This window comes from Cryptotermes secundus, unplaced genomic scaffold (assembly GCF_002891405.2).
Source record: "Cryptotermes secundus unplaced genomic scaffold, Csec_1.0 scaffold5206, whole genome shotgun sequence".
Taxonomy (NCBI): Eukaryota; Metazoa; Arthropoda; class Insecta; order Blattodea; family Kalotermitidae; genus Cryptotermes; species Cryptotermes secundus.
This window is the reverse complement of record NW_019740020.1, coordinates 21,019-39,174: the sequence shown is the minus strand read 5'-3', so window position 1 is coordinate 39,174 and position 18,156 is coordinate 21,019. Positions and strand designations below refer to the sequence as shown.

Below are 18,156 nucleotides of genomic sequence, written 5' to 3'. Positions count from 1 at the left end.
CGTATTCCGTATACGAAGGCTATTCCTGCCTCTCTTCCTATGTGGTCTGCAGGTAGATCGGGGTAGGCACGATGGGAAAGCAGTTCAATGGCCGTGGCAAAGTCTTGCAGGGATTCTCCAGGTTTCTAGGTCCTTGTTCTTAATTGGCAGCGGTAGGCAGCTGCAAAGTGTTGGTCCCCGAAACGGTCCTCTAGAGCCTGAAGAGTTTCCTCGTAAGTGGCATTTGCCAGAATTCCGGGTAGCATTTCTGCCGCCCTGCCCTTCAGAGGGCTGATCAGGTATGTTAATTTTTCACGGTCCGACCATTGGTTGTGCTCTGCCACAGTCTCGAACTGTCGTCTGAATACACTTCACGTTGAATTCCCGTTGAATGTCGGTGGCTGAGCTGTGCTCGCGACGATCGTTGATGTATTTACCCGCTCGGCCTTCATTTGCACTATGTCCAACCGGGCCTGGAACTCGCGTTTGGTTTCGTCAATTGCAGCGCAGGTTTCGTTGTAGTTTTTCGTCAGTTCTTCCTGAAGATTTCGTTTATCGTGTTCAACGATCGCCAAGATGTTTTCAACTCGATGTTCGATTTTATCATCCAACTCTGACCGCATAGATCGCATTTCGGCCTTAATTTCTTCCTTGTCGGCCTTCCTATCGGCCTCCGCCTTTTCATATTCATATGTTCTTGTATATGTGATGGAGGATGTCAGTATTTTAAGAACATGATTTTCACGAAGGGAACAACAGTCTTTAATATCGCCATAAATATATTTTGAGAAATTACCAGATTATAAGTATCAAGTTTAATTATACAATTAGATAGATATTTGTGAAAAGTCTTATTTGAAACACGTAAACATTAGAGTAATTTTTATATTATTAAAAAATTTCATAAGAAACGAAAACTGAGTTATTTTAGTAGTAGATGCAATAGTTCTCTCCGTACTGCAGATTAACATCCTTTTGGTTTGATCATATATTCTTGAATATGTGACTGAGAATGTCAGTATTTTAAGTACACGAGTTTCATCATGGGAACAGCAGTCTTTAACATCGCCATAAATATATCTTGTGAAATTTCCAAATGTTCGGTTTTAAATTATATGATTAGGTACATATTTGTAAAATGTCTTATATTAAATATGTAAACATTTGTGTTTTTATCCTATAATATCAAATAAAATATGATAGGACCCCAATACTATGAATGATTTTAGATAAAGGTGTAATCGATCTGTTCGTAAGGTTGAATAACATCGTTTTCATTTGCTCATATATGCTTGTATATGTGACTGAGAATGTCAGTATTTTAAGAACTTTAGTTTCATGATGGGGACAACAGCCTTTGACATCGTCATAAATATATCTTATGAAATTATCAAAACGTACGGTATCAAGATAAATTATAAGATTAGATAGATTTTTGTACAATATCTTATCTTAAAATCATAATCATTTGAAATTCTTGCTTATAATATCAAATAAAATATGGGAGCAACCGAAAACAATGAATGATTTGGTTGTAGATGCAATCGTTCTGTTAGTACTGCTGAATAACTTCGTTACTCTTTGCTCATATATTCTTGTATATGTGACTGAGAATGTCAATATTTAAGTACATGAGTTTCACGATTTGGGACGACAGTATTTAACATTGCCAAAAGTATATTTTGTAAAAATACCAAAATGTACGGTATCAAGTTAAATTATAAGATTAACTTGGTATTTGTAATATATCATAACTAAAATACGTAAACATTTAAGATTTTGCTAATAATATCACATAAAGTATGACAGGAACCGAATAACATACATGATTTTAGTTGCAGATGCAATCGTATCTTCGTAAGGCTGAATAACGATGTTTTGGTCTGCTCATATATTTTTGTATAAGTGAGGGAGTATATCGATATTTAAGAACATGAATTTCACGAAATGGACAAGAGACTTTAACACTTCCAAATCTATATATTATGAAATTACCAAAATGAATGTTATCAAGTTAGATTACATGATTAGATAGATATTTGTACAATATCTTATCTTGAACACGTAAACAGTTGAGTTTTTATTTATAATGTCAAATAAAATATGACAGGATCCATATACAATAAATGATTTTATTTGTAGATGCAATCATTCTGATCGTACTGCTGAAAAACCTGGTTTTGCCTAGCTCATATATTCTTGTATACGTGACTGACAATGACAGTATTTTAACAACTTGAGTTTCACAATTTGGGCAATAGTCTTTAATATCGCAGTATATATACATATATATCTTGTGAAGTTAACAAAATATACTTTATCAAGTTAAATTACATGATTAGATAAATTTTTTGTTCAATATATATTATTAAACACTTAAACAATTTAATTTTTTTATAACTTGAAATAAAATATGATAGGAACCGAATACAATAAATGATTTTAATTGTAGATGCAATAGTTCTGTTGGTACTGAGAATAACTTCAGTTTCATTTGCTCATGTATTCTTGTATATGGGACTGAGAATGTCAGTATTTTAGAATATGTGTTTCACGATGGGGACAGCACTCTTTAACATCGCCATAAATATATATTGTGAAATTAACAAAATATATGTCATCAAGTTAAAAAATAAGATATATAAATATTTGTACACTATCTTATCTCAAACACGTAAACATTTGAGGTTTTTGTAAGTTTTGAGGTTTTCACGGCGATGACAATGAAGAAAGTTGTCTTCTGGGTTTAGGCACCGNCACATCATATGGCCTTTATCGCTCTCAACAATCTCGACAGACGTGAAACATCCTTTCCCTCAAGAGAATCCTACAAGCCACACCAGTTCTTCGTCATGTCATTGACGTCAATAGCCTGTCCTCAACCTACCGGTTTTGACTACCGCACTTCCTAGTGCTATTGACCTCAAGTTTCCTGTACTCACTGGCCGTTCCCCCTCGCCCTTAGTCACACACCATATATGGCCTTAATCGCTCTCCACTGCTCCCATTGGTCCGTTCTCCCTAACCACCCCCCCTGCCTACTTCGTATATAAGCAGCACCTTCCACATCCTATCACCACAGCTACTGCTCTCCGCAGCTATTGAACTGCTCTGAAGATGGAGGCGCTACGTTCCTCCGAAACGTCGGCCAAAACGAAGAATACACGGTGCCTAAACCCAGAAGACAACTTTCTTTATTTGAGGTTTTTGGTTATGATATGAAATAAAATATGACAGGAGCCGGATACACTGAATGAATTTAGTTGTAGTTGCAACAGTTCTGTTCGTACTCCTGAATAATAACTTTTTTGTTGCCTCATATATTCTTTTAAATGTGACTGTGGATGTCAGAATTTTAAGAACATGAGTTTCACAAGGGGGAGAACAGCCTTTAATATCGCAATTAATATATTTTGTGAAATTACGAAAAAGTACTTTATTAAGTTAAATTATATGATTAGACAGATATTTGTACAAAATTTTATCTTAAATAAATAAACAAGTTTTTTGCTTCAAATATCAAAGAAATATCAAATAAAATATGTCAGGAAAAGAATACAATGAATGATTATATTTGTAGTTGCACTTGTTCTGTTCGTACTGCTGAACAACTTCGTTTTGGTTTTTTCATATATTCTTTTATATATGACTGATATCTTAAGAACATGTGTTTCACAATGGGGAAAACAGTCTTTAATATCGTCATAAATATATCTTATGAAATTATCAAATGTACGGTAAGAAGTTTAATTATACGTTTAGATAAATAATTGTAAAATGTCTTATATGAAGTACGTAAAATTTTAGATTTTGCTTATAATATCAAATAAAATACGACAGTAACCGAAAATAATGTGTGATTTTAGTAGTAGATGCAACAGTTCTGTGAGTACTGCTGAATATTTTCTTTTGGTTTGATCTTATAATTTTGTATATGTGACTGTGGATGTCATTATTTTAAGAAAATGAGTTTCAGGATGGGGACAACATTCTTTAACATCGCCATAAATACATATTATTCAATTATCATATTGTACGGTAAGAAGTTAAATTATATGACTAGACAGATATTTCTACAATATCATATCTTAAACACGTAAACATTTGAGTTTTTGCTTATAATATCAATTAAATATGATATAGCCGAATACAAAGAATGATTTCATTTGTAGATGCAAATGTTTTGTTCGTACTGCTGAGTAACATTATTTTGGTTTCCTCATATATTCTTGTGTATGCGACGGCGTATGTCATTACATTAAGAAAATGAGTTTTTGAAGAGGATACAGTCTTTAACATCGCCATAAATATATCATGTGAAATTCTCAAAATATACGGCTTCAAGTCAAAATGTATGGTTAGATAGATATTTGTACTATATCTTATTTAAAACACGTAATCGTCTGAGTTTATTGCTTATAACATAAAATAAAATATGACAGGAACAGAACACAATGAATGATTTTTTTGACGATGCAATCGTTCTTTTGGTACTGCTGAAAACCCTCGTTTTCCTTTGCTCATATATTCTTTTATATGTGACGGAGGATGTCGATATCTTAAGAACATGAGTTTCACGATGGGAAAAACAGTCTATAACATCACCATAAATATATTTTGAGAAATTTCCAGAATGTACATTATCAAGTTTAATTATACATTTAGATAGATATTTGTAGAATGTTTAATTTGAAATACGTAAACATTTGAGTAGTTATTATAATAATAAATAAGATATGAGAGGAAACTAAAACAATGATTGATTTTAGTAGTAGATGCAAAAGATCTGTCCGTAATGCTGAATAACATCCTTTTGGTTTGATCATATAATAATGTATATGTGACTGAGAAAGTCAGTATTTTAAAGACATAAATTTCACGATGGGTACAACAATCTTTAACATAGCCATAAATATATCTTGTGAAATAACGAAATGTTCGCTGTTAAGTTTAATTACATAATTAGATAGATATTTGTACAATATCTTATATTAAATACGAAAACACTTGTGTTTTTTGCTTATTATATCGAATAAAATACTACAGGGACCTATTACAAAGATTGATATAAGTTGTAGATGCAATTGTTCTGTTCTACTGCTGAATAACATCGTTTTTTTGCCCATATATCCTTCTATATGTGACTGAGAATGTATATATTTTAAAAACATTAGTTTAATGATGGGGACAACAGTCTTCAACATCGTCATAAATATATCTCATGAAATTATCAAAATGTACACTTTCAAGTTAAATTATATGATTAGATAAATTTTTGTACAATATCTTATCTTAAAAACGTAAACATTTGCATTTCTTGCTTATAATATCAAATAAAATATGACAGGAACCGAATAACATGGATGATTTTAGTTGCAGGTGCAATCCTATCTTCGTACGACCGAATAACGTCGTTTTGGTTTGCTCATATATTCTTGTATAACTGAGAGAGTAAATCGGTATTTGAAGAACATGAATTTCTCGATGAGGACAAGAGACTTTAACTTCGCCAAAAATATATCTTACGAAACTACCAAAATATATGTTATCAAGTTAAATTACATGATTAAATAGATATTTGTACAATAACTTATCTTGAACACGTAAACATTTGAGATTTATTTATAATATCAAATAAAATATGACAGGAACCGTACACAATGAATGATTTTAGTTGTAAAACAATCGTTCTGTTCGTACTGCTAAAAAATTTTGTTTCGCATTTCTCATATATTCTTGTATATGTGACTGACAATATCAGTATTGTAACGTGTTTTGCGTTACTGATCCCACTTCTGACACCAATGTAACGTGTTTCGCGTTACTGAAGACGCCGTAGAGATCGTTAATTGGTTTATTTAACAATCTACAAATAACGGCTACAATTAATTATCACACAGTTGCGGGGTTTCACACTTGATAACCCTAATCGCATTAATCTGTTAAAACTGTTGCGGGGTTTCACGACTTATAACCCTATGCGCAAATCAGTTCACTCTGTCTTCAGTAGTATACGCGTTTACAGTAGGGGAGCTATGTATCGCTGTATCACACGCTCCCAATTACACAATCACTCACACGTCCGGATCTTCTTTCCGCGACGGCTGCTATACTCCAACTTGTAGTCGGCTNGGGGGGGGCTCGGCTTTGCGCAACTTGTCACAGTATTTTAACAATATGTGTTCAAGATGTGGTTAATAGTTTTTAATATTGCCATATATATGTATATATATATATATCTTGTGAAATTACCAATATATACGGTATCATGTTAAATTAAATTAGTATATTATTATTTGTAAAAATTTCACATTTCAAAACACGTAAACATGTGTGCTTTTTTGCTTAAAATATCAAATTAAGTATGCAGGATCCGAAGATAATGAATGATTTCAGTTTCAGATTAATTCGCTCTTGTCGTACTGCTGAAAAACTTCTTTTGGTTTGCTCATATATTGTTGTATATGTGACTGAGGATGTCAGTGTATTAAGAACATGAGTTTGAAGTGTGGGAAAAGAGTCTTTAACATCGCCATAAATATATTTTTGAAATTATCAAAATGTACGGTATCGAATTAAATTATATAATGAGATAGATATTTTAACAATATCACATATTAATCACGTATACATTTGGGATTTTGTTCATAATATCAAATAAAATATGAGAGGTACCAAATATATTGAATGGTTTTAGTTGTAGATGCAATCGTTCTGTTCATACTGCTAAAAAACTTCGTTTTTTTGCTTATATAATCTTTTTTATGTGAATGAGTACAAGTGTATAAGTATTTTAAGAACATGAGATTCACGATTGGGACAACAGTCTTTAACATCGCCAATAATTAATCTTGTGAAATTATCAAGATATACAAATGTTATCCAGTTAAAATATATAATTAAATAAATATTTGTCCCTTAAATATTTGTGTTTTTTGCTTATAAGATCAAATAAAATATCGAATAAAATAGGACAGGAACCAAGTACAACGAATGATTTAATTGTAGAAGCAATCGTTCTGTTCGTACCGCTGAATAACTTCGTTTTGGTTTGCTCATATATTCTTGTATATGCGACTGACGTCAATATTTAAGAACATGGGTTTCACGATGGGGACAACAGTCTTTAACATCGCCTTAATATACCTTATTAAATTACCAAAATATTCAAGAAAAATGATATGATTAGGAATATAATTTTACAATATTGTGACATGTTGAGCTATGGATGAAGCCCCTACCCCCCTCGCCAGCCGTTATGTGCCGAACGAAGCCGAAGTGAGCCAAAGTTAGCCGAGTCCTAGCATCCTGGTCGCTATGCAAAGCGAGTCAACAGCGATGACGTCACCAAGTGTACCGCGGGTTGCTAGGCAGCGCGGGGAAACAGGATTGCGAGAGACGACGGTAGTAACAGCGGTTACTACCGCTAGCGTTGCTAGCAACACAGCGCCAGGCAACAAGGGTGCTTATTACGTGGCCGTTTTCTGTATTGTCCGATCGAGGCTATATGAGGAGCAGCGAAGGCTATTCAAAGTCAGTCCTGGAGCTACCTACGAGTCAGTCCTCGAGCTACCTCCGAGTTAGTTCCGAGTTAGCCAGCAACCAGTCAGTTGTATTGTGGCATTTGGAGTGTAGTATTTGTGATACTGCAGATAGCAGTAATCGTAAATCTGTAATTTGGGTGATTGTACGTGCGAATGTGAAATAAAATTCGCTATATCAGATACGGCGTGAAGTTATTTGTCGCGTTATACGCCTAATACGCGACAATATATTATATTAAACACGTAAACATTTGCATTTTTTGCTTGTAATATCAAATAAAATATGACAGGAACCGAATACTAGTACAATGAATGATTATATTTGTAGATGCAATCATTGTGTTGGTACTGCTGAAAAACTTCGATTTTATTTGCTCATATGTTCTTGTATATGGGACTGAGAATGTCAGTATTTAAAGAACATGAGTTTCACGATGTGGACAAAATCTTTATCATCTCCATAAATAAATATTGTGAAATAAGCAACTGTACGTTACCAAGTTTAATTATATGATTAGATAAATATATGTACAATATCTCATTTTAAACACGTAACATTTGAGGTTTTTGCTTATAATGTGAAATAAAATATGACAGGCACCGAATACACTGAATGATTTTAGTTGTAGATGCACTCGTTCTGTTTGGACTGCTTAAACAACATCGTTTTGGTTCGCTCAAATATTCTTTCATATGTGACTGAAAATGTCAATATCCTAAAAACCTGAGTTTCACTATGGGGACAACCGTCTTGAATTACGCCATAAATATATCTTTTGTAATTACCAGAATGTACGGTAACAACTTTAATTGTATGTTTAGATAATTATTTGTAAAATTTCTTATCTCGAACACGTAAATTTTTAGTTTCTTCTTATAATATTGTGACATGTTGCGCAACGGAGGACCCCTACCTCCCCAGCGGCACGTGGAGGTAACGTAGCGCTCTCGTTACTACTTTTCGCGCTACTCAGGACACCACTCCCCCCGGCGGCGGTGACGTGCCGAGAGGAGCCGAAGAGAGCCGAGCGGAGCCGAAGCGAGCCGAATCCCAGCGCGCTGGTCTTAAGGCACCGCGGATAAACAGTGGTTGCGATAGACGACCCTAGCAACAGCGAACGGAGTAAAAGCCGGCTGAGCAGCAAGCGAGAGTCAGTGTGTTATCAACATTTCTCCAGTCAGCCGACTACAGTTGAAATATAGCAGCCGTAGCGGAAAGAAGTACCGGACGTGTGTGTAACTGTGTAATTGGGAGTGTGTGAGACAGAGAGACTTGTATAGCTCCCGTACTGTGAATACGTGTAGCCTATTGAAGACTTTGGTTGCACGGTTTGTAAAGTGTGGAAACCCGCAACTGTGTTATAATTAATTGTAGCAGTGATTTGTAGGTTGTTAAATAAACCAATTAACGATCTCTACGGCGTATTCAGTAACGAAACACGTTATAATATCAAATAAAATATTACAGGATCCAGAAACAATGATTAAATTTATTAGTAGATGCAATAGTTCTGTGCGTACTGCTGAATAACTTCGTTTTGGTTTGATCTTATAATATTGTAAATGTGGCTGAGCATGTCAGTAATTTAAGTACATGAGTTTCAGGATTGGGACAACATTCTTTAACATCGCAATAATCTTGTGAAATTACCAAAATCTACGGTTTCAAGTTAATTATATTATTAAATAGATATTTGTATATTATCCGACCTTAAACACGTGAACTTTTTAATTTTTATTTATAATATCAAATAAAATATTACAGATTATATTACAGATCATGAGTTTCACGATGGGGACAACAGTCTTTAATATCGCCATAAATATATCTTGTGAAATTATCATATTATACGGTATCAAGGTAAAATATGATAGATAGATATTTCTACAATATCATATCTTAAACACGTAAACATTTAAGATTTTTCCTTATAATATTGTAATGTGTTTCGTTACTGAATACGCCGTAGAGATCGTTAATTCGTTTATTCAACAATCTACGAGAAACGGCTACAATTAATTTTCACACAGTTGCGGGGTTTCACACTTGATAACCCTAATCGCAATAATCTGTTACCACTGTTGCGGGGTTTCACACTTTATAACCCTATGCACAAATCAGCTCACTCTGTGTTCAGTAGTCTACACGTTTACAGTAGGGGAGCTATGTATCACTGTGTCACACGCTCCTAATTACACAATTACACACACGTCCGGTACTTCTTTCCGCGACGGCTGCTATACTCCAACTTGTCTCGGCGACTGTTACTTTATAACTCGGCGGCTGTCGCAGTACAACTCACTGGTAGCTGCTGTGCGGTTCCCTTATATATCCGCAGTGGTGACTGTTGCGGGCCACGTCACAGTAGGAAGCGATTCCGCGTTACCGTGGCGTTACCGCGCGTGGCGCTTTGCATAGCTACCAGGATGCGGGGGCTCGGCTAATATTCGGCTCCGCTCGGCTCACTTCGGCTCCGCTCGTGACGTCACCGCGGGGAGAGTGTAGGGGTGATGATTCGCCTATTACGCGAGAACTACGTGCCGCTGGGGAGGTAGGGGTCAACATGTCACACTGCTCTCTCCTTAAAGCTGTTCGTCCCGAATTGCCTAATGGTGCACCCCGTTCCTTTTCTTTGGAGGCTGATCTATTGCGTTTCCTTGTATCTGGGCTACTCCTTGCAACGATTGTTCTCCGGCTGTTACAACCGCCCCCCTCTTAAGACCTGCTCGTCTCGAGCGGTTTCCTTTCAGCTCGCCAGAAGATCCAGTTGTGTCCCATTCATCCATTACTTTCACTCTATGCCACATTCTTCTGCATTACCGGTTCCTCCTCTGCTTGAAGTCTTCTTTTCCGTTTTGGAGGCGGTCGACACTTCCACAGTGTCCAATCTTTATTTCTGTTTTCCATGAGAAGTTCCGTATGTTGACGTAACAGCCCTTGATGCGTTGTTTGCACTGACTGACGTCGTTCCTCCTGGTCTTCCCGCCACTTGCTGGCATAAGACCGTGGCGCCAAGTCCTCTGTCCGGCATCGGAAGGTTCCCTGGGGTGTTTCCTTCTTGAAGTCATTTCTCCAACGTCGTGCCACTGTCGCGCGACGGGATATCTTCCTGCAGATGGCAGGGAACTTTATCCGGGACGCATGATCTGCTCGGGTACAAGATTTCCTGAAGATGTTCCTCTTGCGCCATGCCACTCTTGCACGGCGGGACACCCTCCTGCTGACGACGGCCAACTTATTCTGGGGTCCACAACTTTCCTGTGTCGAATTCTTCATATTTCGTCGCTTTCGGTCACTACGCCTTTTTTCTTCGGTTCTCCGACCGGCATTACTTCGGCGTCTTGTATGGGTACCTCTCGTAGTTCTGCCGCCTCAGGTTTCCTATTCGCTGAAGTCGGCTCTTCTTCTTCTGGACGCGCCTCCCTGTTTGGCAGGCCATCGTCATTCCGACCGGTATCACTATGGGGACCTCCTCCTGTTGTGCCGCCGCAGGTCTCATGTCCACTGAGGCCGGCTTTCCTTCTTGTAGACGTGCCTCGATCTCTTGGCAGGCCGCCATCTCATTGTGGTTGGCATTCACCCTTTTGACGGTGAGGGTGTAGTGCGGGACCCTTAATGAATTTGCTGGCGTTCGAACTTCTTCGCCGGCCGTCGCTCGTTTCCCGACAGTTGGGTACTCTTCCTGTTCGTAGGGGCAGTTATTCGCGAAGTGGCCCAGTTTTCCACAACTCCAGCACCCTGATTGTCTTCCGTATCCGCGATTGGTGGGTGACGATTGGTATTTCCGGTATGTCTTGGTGCCACCTTCGTGAGGTCTAGCTGCTATCAGTACCGCTTGCAGCTCTAGCGCTCGTCGGAGGGCCTCGTTTACCTTCTTCTCACCTCCTAGCAGCAGCTGGAACATTATATCGGCATCTTGTATTCCGTATACGAAGGCTATTCCTGCCTCTCTTCCTATGTGGTCTGCAGATAGATATGCGTAGGCACGCTGGGAAAGCAGTTTAATGGCCGTGGCAAAGTCTTGCAGGGATTCTCCAGGTTTCTGGGTCCTTGTTCTTAATTGGCAGCGGTAGGCAGCTGCAAAGTGTTGGTCCCCAAAACGGTCTTCTAGAGCCTGAAGAGTTTCCTCGTAAGTGGCATTTGCCGAAATGCCGGGTAGCATTTCTGCCGCCCGGCCCTTCAGAGCGGTGATCAGGTGTGTTAATTTTTCCCTGTCGGACCATTGGTTGTGTTCTGCTACGGTCTCGAATTGTCGCCGGAACACGCTCCGTGTTGAATTTCCGTTCAATGTCGGTGGCTGAGCTGTACTCGCGACGATCGTTGCTGTATTTCCCCGATCGGCCTTCATTTGCACTATGTCCAACCGGGTCTGGAATTCGCGTTTGGTTTCGTCAATTGCTGCTCAGGTTTCATTGAAGTTTTTCGTCAGGTTTTCCTGGAGCTTATCTGTCCTTGCGCAGAGGCACACTTCCACTGACTGCAGTTCCCTTTGTGTTTTTCCAGTTCTTTCTGTAAGCTCCTGAAGCCTTTCGTCCGTCCTGGCTTGGTTGACGTCCATCATCTGTTTCAGTTCTCTTCAGTCTGTCTGTCTGACATCCTCCGATCAGGCCAGTAATTCGTTGAGGCCCATCTCCGCTTTTTCTTGGTTTGCCCTAATCTCTTTCAGCATTGCTTCCTTCTATGCCTTCCTTTCTTCCTTCTCTTTCCTTATACTTTCTTACATTTCTTCTTTGTCAACTTTTAACCCTTTCAGCATTTCCATTATTCTTTGCAACTCTTGTTTCTCCATTTTGTAGCAGTAAAATATTCGATGCACAATAATTCAATTTGTAGCGTGTTTAAGTTCGTAACACTTCTGACACCAGTGTAAATTGTTTCGAGTTCAAAGCTCGTTGGTCACGTGTGTAAGCCCAAATCCCACTTCTGACACCAGTGTAACGTTGTTCGAGTTCGCGGATATCTTCGCACAAGACAACGAAGATTATGGAAGGACAAACAGGGTATATCACCACATAGACACGGGAGAAGCCCGACCAATTCGGCAGCCAACAAGGAGAGTAACTCTGGCAAAACAAGTAGAAGTGAAGGAAATGCTTGACAACATGCGAGGACAGGGGGTTATAGAAGAATCGGACAGCCCTTGGTCATCCCCGGTCGTTCTGGTCAGGAAAAAGAATGGGGAGCTCCTTTTCTGTGTGAACTACAGGAAGCTAAACGACGTCACCAAGAAGGATTGCTTTCCGCTACCCCGCATTGACGACACCCTGGACACGCTGGCCGGAGCCAAATGGTTTTCAACTCTCGATTTAAAGAGTGGCTATTGGCAAGTCGACGTAAACCCAGACGACAAAGAGAAAACAACGTTTTCAAAAGGGCAAGGGTTATGGCAGTTCACAGTCATGCCCTTTGGCCTCTGTAATGCACCGGCAAACTTCGAAAGGTTAATGGAAACAGTCCTACGAGGGCTCACGTACGATTCATGCCTTGTGTATTTGGATGACGTAATCGTAATAGGCCGCACATTCCGGGAGCATATGCTCAAATTACGGAAAGTGTTCGAGAGGTTCCGGGAAGCCCGTCTGAAACTTAACCCGGAAAATTGTCAACTCTTGCAGGAAGAGGTCAGGTACCTCGGGCACATTGTGTCACCAGAAGGGGTATCCACCGACCCGGAGAAGTTGAAAGCCGTGCGAGAATGGCCGACCCCGAAGGCTAAACATGAAGTTAGAAGCTTTCTGGGACTATGCGCGTATTACAGGCGGTTTATTTCAGGGTTTTCCAATATTGCGAAACCACTAACGAAACTAACGAAAGAGAAACGAACCTTCCAGTGGACTCCAGAAGTGGAGGCCGCTTTTCAAACGCTAAAGGGTGCCCTATGTGCTGCCCCTATTCTTGCCTACCCACAGCCAGGAGAGAAATTCATTGTGGACACAGATGCAAGTAATATCGGAATTGGAGGAGTTCTCTCTCAAGTACAGGACGGACAAGAGCGTGTCATAGCTTATTTCAGTAAAACGCTGAACAAAGCAGAGGGAAACTACTGTGTAACCCGTCGAGAACTACTTGCCATAATGAGGACACTGGAACATTTCCACAAGTACCTCTACGGACAACAGTTCCATCTGCGAACGAACCACTCTGTGCTTACCTGGCTTATGAGTTTCAAGAACTTAGAGGAACAAACAGCGCTCTGGATACAGCGTCTACAGGTGTACGACTTCACTTCGGAGCATCGTCAGGACCGAAAACATAAGGCCGACGCCCTTTCTAGACGACCCTGCCAAGAGCAATGTGCGCACTGCCACAAAGTTGAGACGCGGGCAGAGGTAAAGCAGATACGCGTTATTGGAACCCTACGGGCAGCCGGCTGGGACCCTGTTACCCTAAGAGAGTAAAAGCTAAATGACCTGGACATAGGACCTATTCTACAGGAAGTAGAAAACGGCCAACGACCGGAATGGCAGGACATCGCGGATCGGAGTCCCATGTACAAAAGCTACTGGGCCCAGTGGAAATCGCTCGCTGTGAGAAACGGCGTATTAGAGCGTGAATGGGAATCCGTCATGGGAAGGCGTCAAGTAGCCCAGGTAATTATTCCTCGGAGCAGGGTGAAGGATGTTCTGAGCGAACTGCACGGTGGACCGTCAGGAGGTCACTTCGGTGTAAACAAAATTCTGAATAAAGTTCGACAGATATTCTACTGGCTCCAAGCAAGGACCGATGTTGAGAAATAGTGTCGACAGTGTGAACATGTGCAGCCAGTCGGGGACCGCGGACCCAGAATCGTGTGCAAATGCACAGGTATAACGTTGGGGCTCCATTCGAGAGAGTAGCCATTGATATCGCAGGGCTCTTCCCACGAAGCGACCAAGGAAACCGGTACTTACTGATCGCGAGGGACTACTTCACCAAATGGCCGGAAGTGTACGCCATCCCGAATCAGGAGGCTTCAACAATAGCGGAAGTTCTGGTCGCCTACTTCTTCTGCCGCTTCGGCATACCTCGGGAGTTGCACAGCGACCAAGGCCGTAACTTCGAGTCTCATTTATTGAAAGAAGTTTTGCAACGCCTGGGAGTGAGCAAGACGCGCACCACACTCCTGCACCCACAGTCGGATGGCATGGTGGAACGCTACGTCAAGACCATCGAGGTGCACTTGCGGAAGGTCGTCTCATCGCACCAAATGGACTGGGATTAGAGGGTACCCCTCTTTCTCCTAGCTTACAGGGCATCCACTCACGACACTACGGGCCTGACGCCTGCTGGTCTAGTGTTCGGACGAGAACTACGGCTACCCTGCGACCTGCTGTTTGGAGTACCCCCTGACAAAGAAGAACCCACAACCGATTATGCAGCCGAATTAGTGGATCATCTGAAGGACATCCACAATTATGCCCGGCAACACCTGAAGCTTGCCAGTGACCGGATGAAAACTCGGTACGATAAACTGGCCAACTCCGCAGGTTACGACGAAGGCGACCGAGTCTGTCTCTATCACCCAACCCGCAGAAAGGGGAAATCGCCGAAACTACAAGCATCATGGGAGGGTCCTTACAAAGTAGTGACCCGAATAAATGATGTGGTTTACCGAATCCAGAAGACTCCTAGATCGAGGATGTTGGTTGTACACCTCGACCGGCTTGCGCCTTATCATGGAGCTGCTCGAGACGAGCAACTATAAAAAGGGGGAAGATGTGGCGGTTGGAGAGCAGAGCAACAGGGAGAAGAGTAACAGTAGAAGGACACAAAGAAAAAGCTGCAAGAAGAGCTTCCTAAGAAAAGGAACGGGGGATGTACGGTTAGGCTATTCGGGACGAACAGCCTTAAGGCGGGAGCAGTGTGACATGTTGATCCCTACCTCCCCAGCTGCACGTAGCGGTAGCGTAGCGCTCGCGTAATAGGCAAATAATCACCCCGCATCCTGGTAGCTATGCAACGAGCAACGCGCGGTGACGTCACGAGCGAAGCCGAAGTGAGCCGAGCGGAGCCGACGTTAGCCGAGTCCCCGCGACCTTGAAGATATGCAAAGCGAATCAACAGCGGTGACGTCACCGAGGGATATCGCGTTTGCTAGGCAGCAGTCAACAACTCCGGACATCGTGGCTAGCAACACGGCATTAGACGACTATTGTCCGATCAAGGCTACATAAGGAGCAGCGAAGGCTATTCACAGTCAGTCAGCCAGTCAGTGCGTTACTAACGAGTTCTCAGTTCGCAAGTTACGAGCTACAGACGCGTGTGCGATAACCAGTCATAACCAGTTATATCTGGAGTGTGTAATTCAGGGAGACTTGTATAGCTCCCGCGTTATTAATACGTGAAGACTATTTTAGATATTGTTAAGAGATTTTGTTGTAGGGTTTGTAAAGTGAGGAAACCCGTAATATTGTGATAATTATTTGTAGCCGTTATTTGAAGATTGTTAAATAAACCAATTAACCATCTCTACGGCGTCTTCTGTAACTAAACACGTTACAATATCAATTAAATATGGCATTGCCGAATACAATGAATGATTTAAGTTGTAGATGCAATCATTCTGTGCGTAAGGCTGAAAATCGTCTAATATCTGTCCTCATATATTCTTTTACATATGACGGATTATATCAGTAATTTATTAACAAGAGTTTAACGATGGGGAAACAGCATTTAACATCCCCTTAAATATATCTTTGAAACAAACAAAATGTAAGTTATCAAGTTAAATTATATGAGTAGATAGATATTTTTACAATGTCGTATTTTAAACAGGAAAACATTTGAGTTTGTCTTATAATATCAAATAATATATAACAGGAACCCAATAAAATGAAGGATTTAATTGTATCTTCAAACGTTCTATTCATACTGCTGAATAACATTGTTCTTTTTTTGCTCATATATTCTTTTATATGTGACTGAGTACGAGTATTTGAATCTTTTAATAACATTACATTAACGATGGGGACAACAGACTTTAACATCGCCATAAATATACCTTGTGAAATTTTCAAAATGTACCGTATCAAGTTAAATTATATGATTAGAAAGATGTTTAACATGTGCAATCTTAACGCTTCAACATTTGAGTTTTTTCATATAACATCAAATAATATATGACAGGAACTGAATTCAATGAATGAGATTAGTTCTAGATGCAATAGTTCTGTTCGTACATCTGAATAACATTGTTTTGGTTTGCTCATATATTCTCTTGTGTGACGGAGTATGTCAGTATTTAAGAAAATTAATTTCACGAGGGGGAGAACAGTCTTTATCATCGCCATAACTGTATGTTCTGAAATTAACAAAATACACCTTATGAAATTAAATATATGATTAAATAGATATTTGTACATTGTCTTATTTTAAACACGTAAATATTTTAATTTCTTGATTATAATAGTGTGACATGTTGCGCAAAGGAGAACCCCCACCAGCAGTGACGCGGCGGGAGAGTCAGCGCTCCCCTCCCCCTCCCCCTCCTCCGCACGGTAACGTAACGGTGACGCAAAAGGATTGCGAGAGACGACGGTGGTAATAGCGGTTACTACAGCTAGCGTTGCTAGCAACACAGCGCCAGGCAACAAGGGTGCTTATTACGTGGTCGTTTTCTGTATTGTCCGATCGAGGCTACATGAGGCGCAGCGAAGGCTATTCACAGTTAGTCCTGGAGCTACCTCCGAGTCAGTTAGTCCTGGAGCTACCTACGAGTCAGTCCTCGAGCTACCTCCGAGTTAGTTCCGAGTTAGCCAGCAACTAGTCAGTTGCATTGTGGCATTTGGAGTGTACTAATTGTGATACTGCAGATAGCAATATTCGTCAGATTGTAATTTGGGTGATTGTAAGTGCGAATGTGAAATAAATTTCGCTATATAAAATAATTCGTGAAGTTATTTGTCGCGATATACGCCCAATACGCGACAACTGGTGTCAGAAGTGGGATTAGAACTTACACACGTGACCAACGAGTTTCGATCTCAAGACACGTGACAATTTGGTGTCAGAATTTTTAAGAACTTAAACACGCCTGGCAAATAATTGGATTATTGTGCATCGAGTATTTGACCGCTACAAAATGGAAAAACAAGATATTGAAAATTTTTCGAACGCCTAGTAGCAAAACTAGACGCCGATAGGAAAACTGACAAAGAGGAAATGCTGGCAAGAGTGGACGCCAGCATGAAAACCCATCAGGAAGAAATGAAGGCCGATAGAAGGAAAGACAGAGAAGATTTCCTGGCGAAATTAGAATTCAATCAAGAAAAAGAAAATATCGTGCTGACAAAATTAGATGCTGACTTCGATGCCTGGCAGGAAGAGACGACAGCCTGCCAGGATGAAACGGAGAAAAATCCAAGAGGAAAAGCGGTTGTAGTTAACCGACAGTCGATTCCTAACGAAGACAATGAGACGTTGGCCTGCCCAGTGGACACGAAACATGCGACAGCACGACAGGAAGAGGTCCCCATAGTGATACCGGTCGGAGTGACGATGGCCTACCAAGAGACGGAGGCACGTCCAGAATATGAAAAGCCGGCTTCAGTGCACAGGAAACCTGAGGCGGCAGAACTACTAGAGGTACCCGTACAAGACGCCGAAGTAATGCCGGTCGGAGAACCGATGAAGAAAAGGCGTAGGGACCGAAAG

The 18,156-nt window shown here is 40.4% G+C and overlaps 1 long non-coding RNA gene across 1 annotated transcript in view; it reads left to right on the top strand.

Annotated features, from left to right (window-relative positions):
* LOC111872277 overlaps positions 1-10,556 on the top strand; it is an 11,993-nt gene extending 1,437 nt beyond the window's left edge. Inside the window, exons 2-3 of the long non-coding RNA XR_002844195.2 lie at positions 8,611-8,612; positions 10,527-10,556. This is a non-coding gene — a long non-coding RNA (uncharacterized LOC111872277). The remainder of the gene's footprint in view (positions 1-8,610; positions 8,613-10,526) is intronic.
* Positions 10,557-18,156: the final 7,600 nt, after the last annotated feature.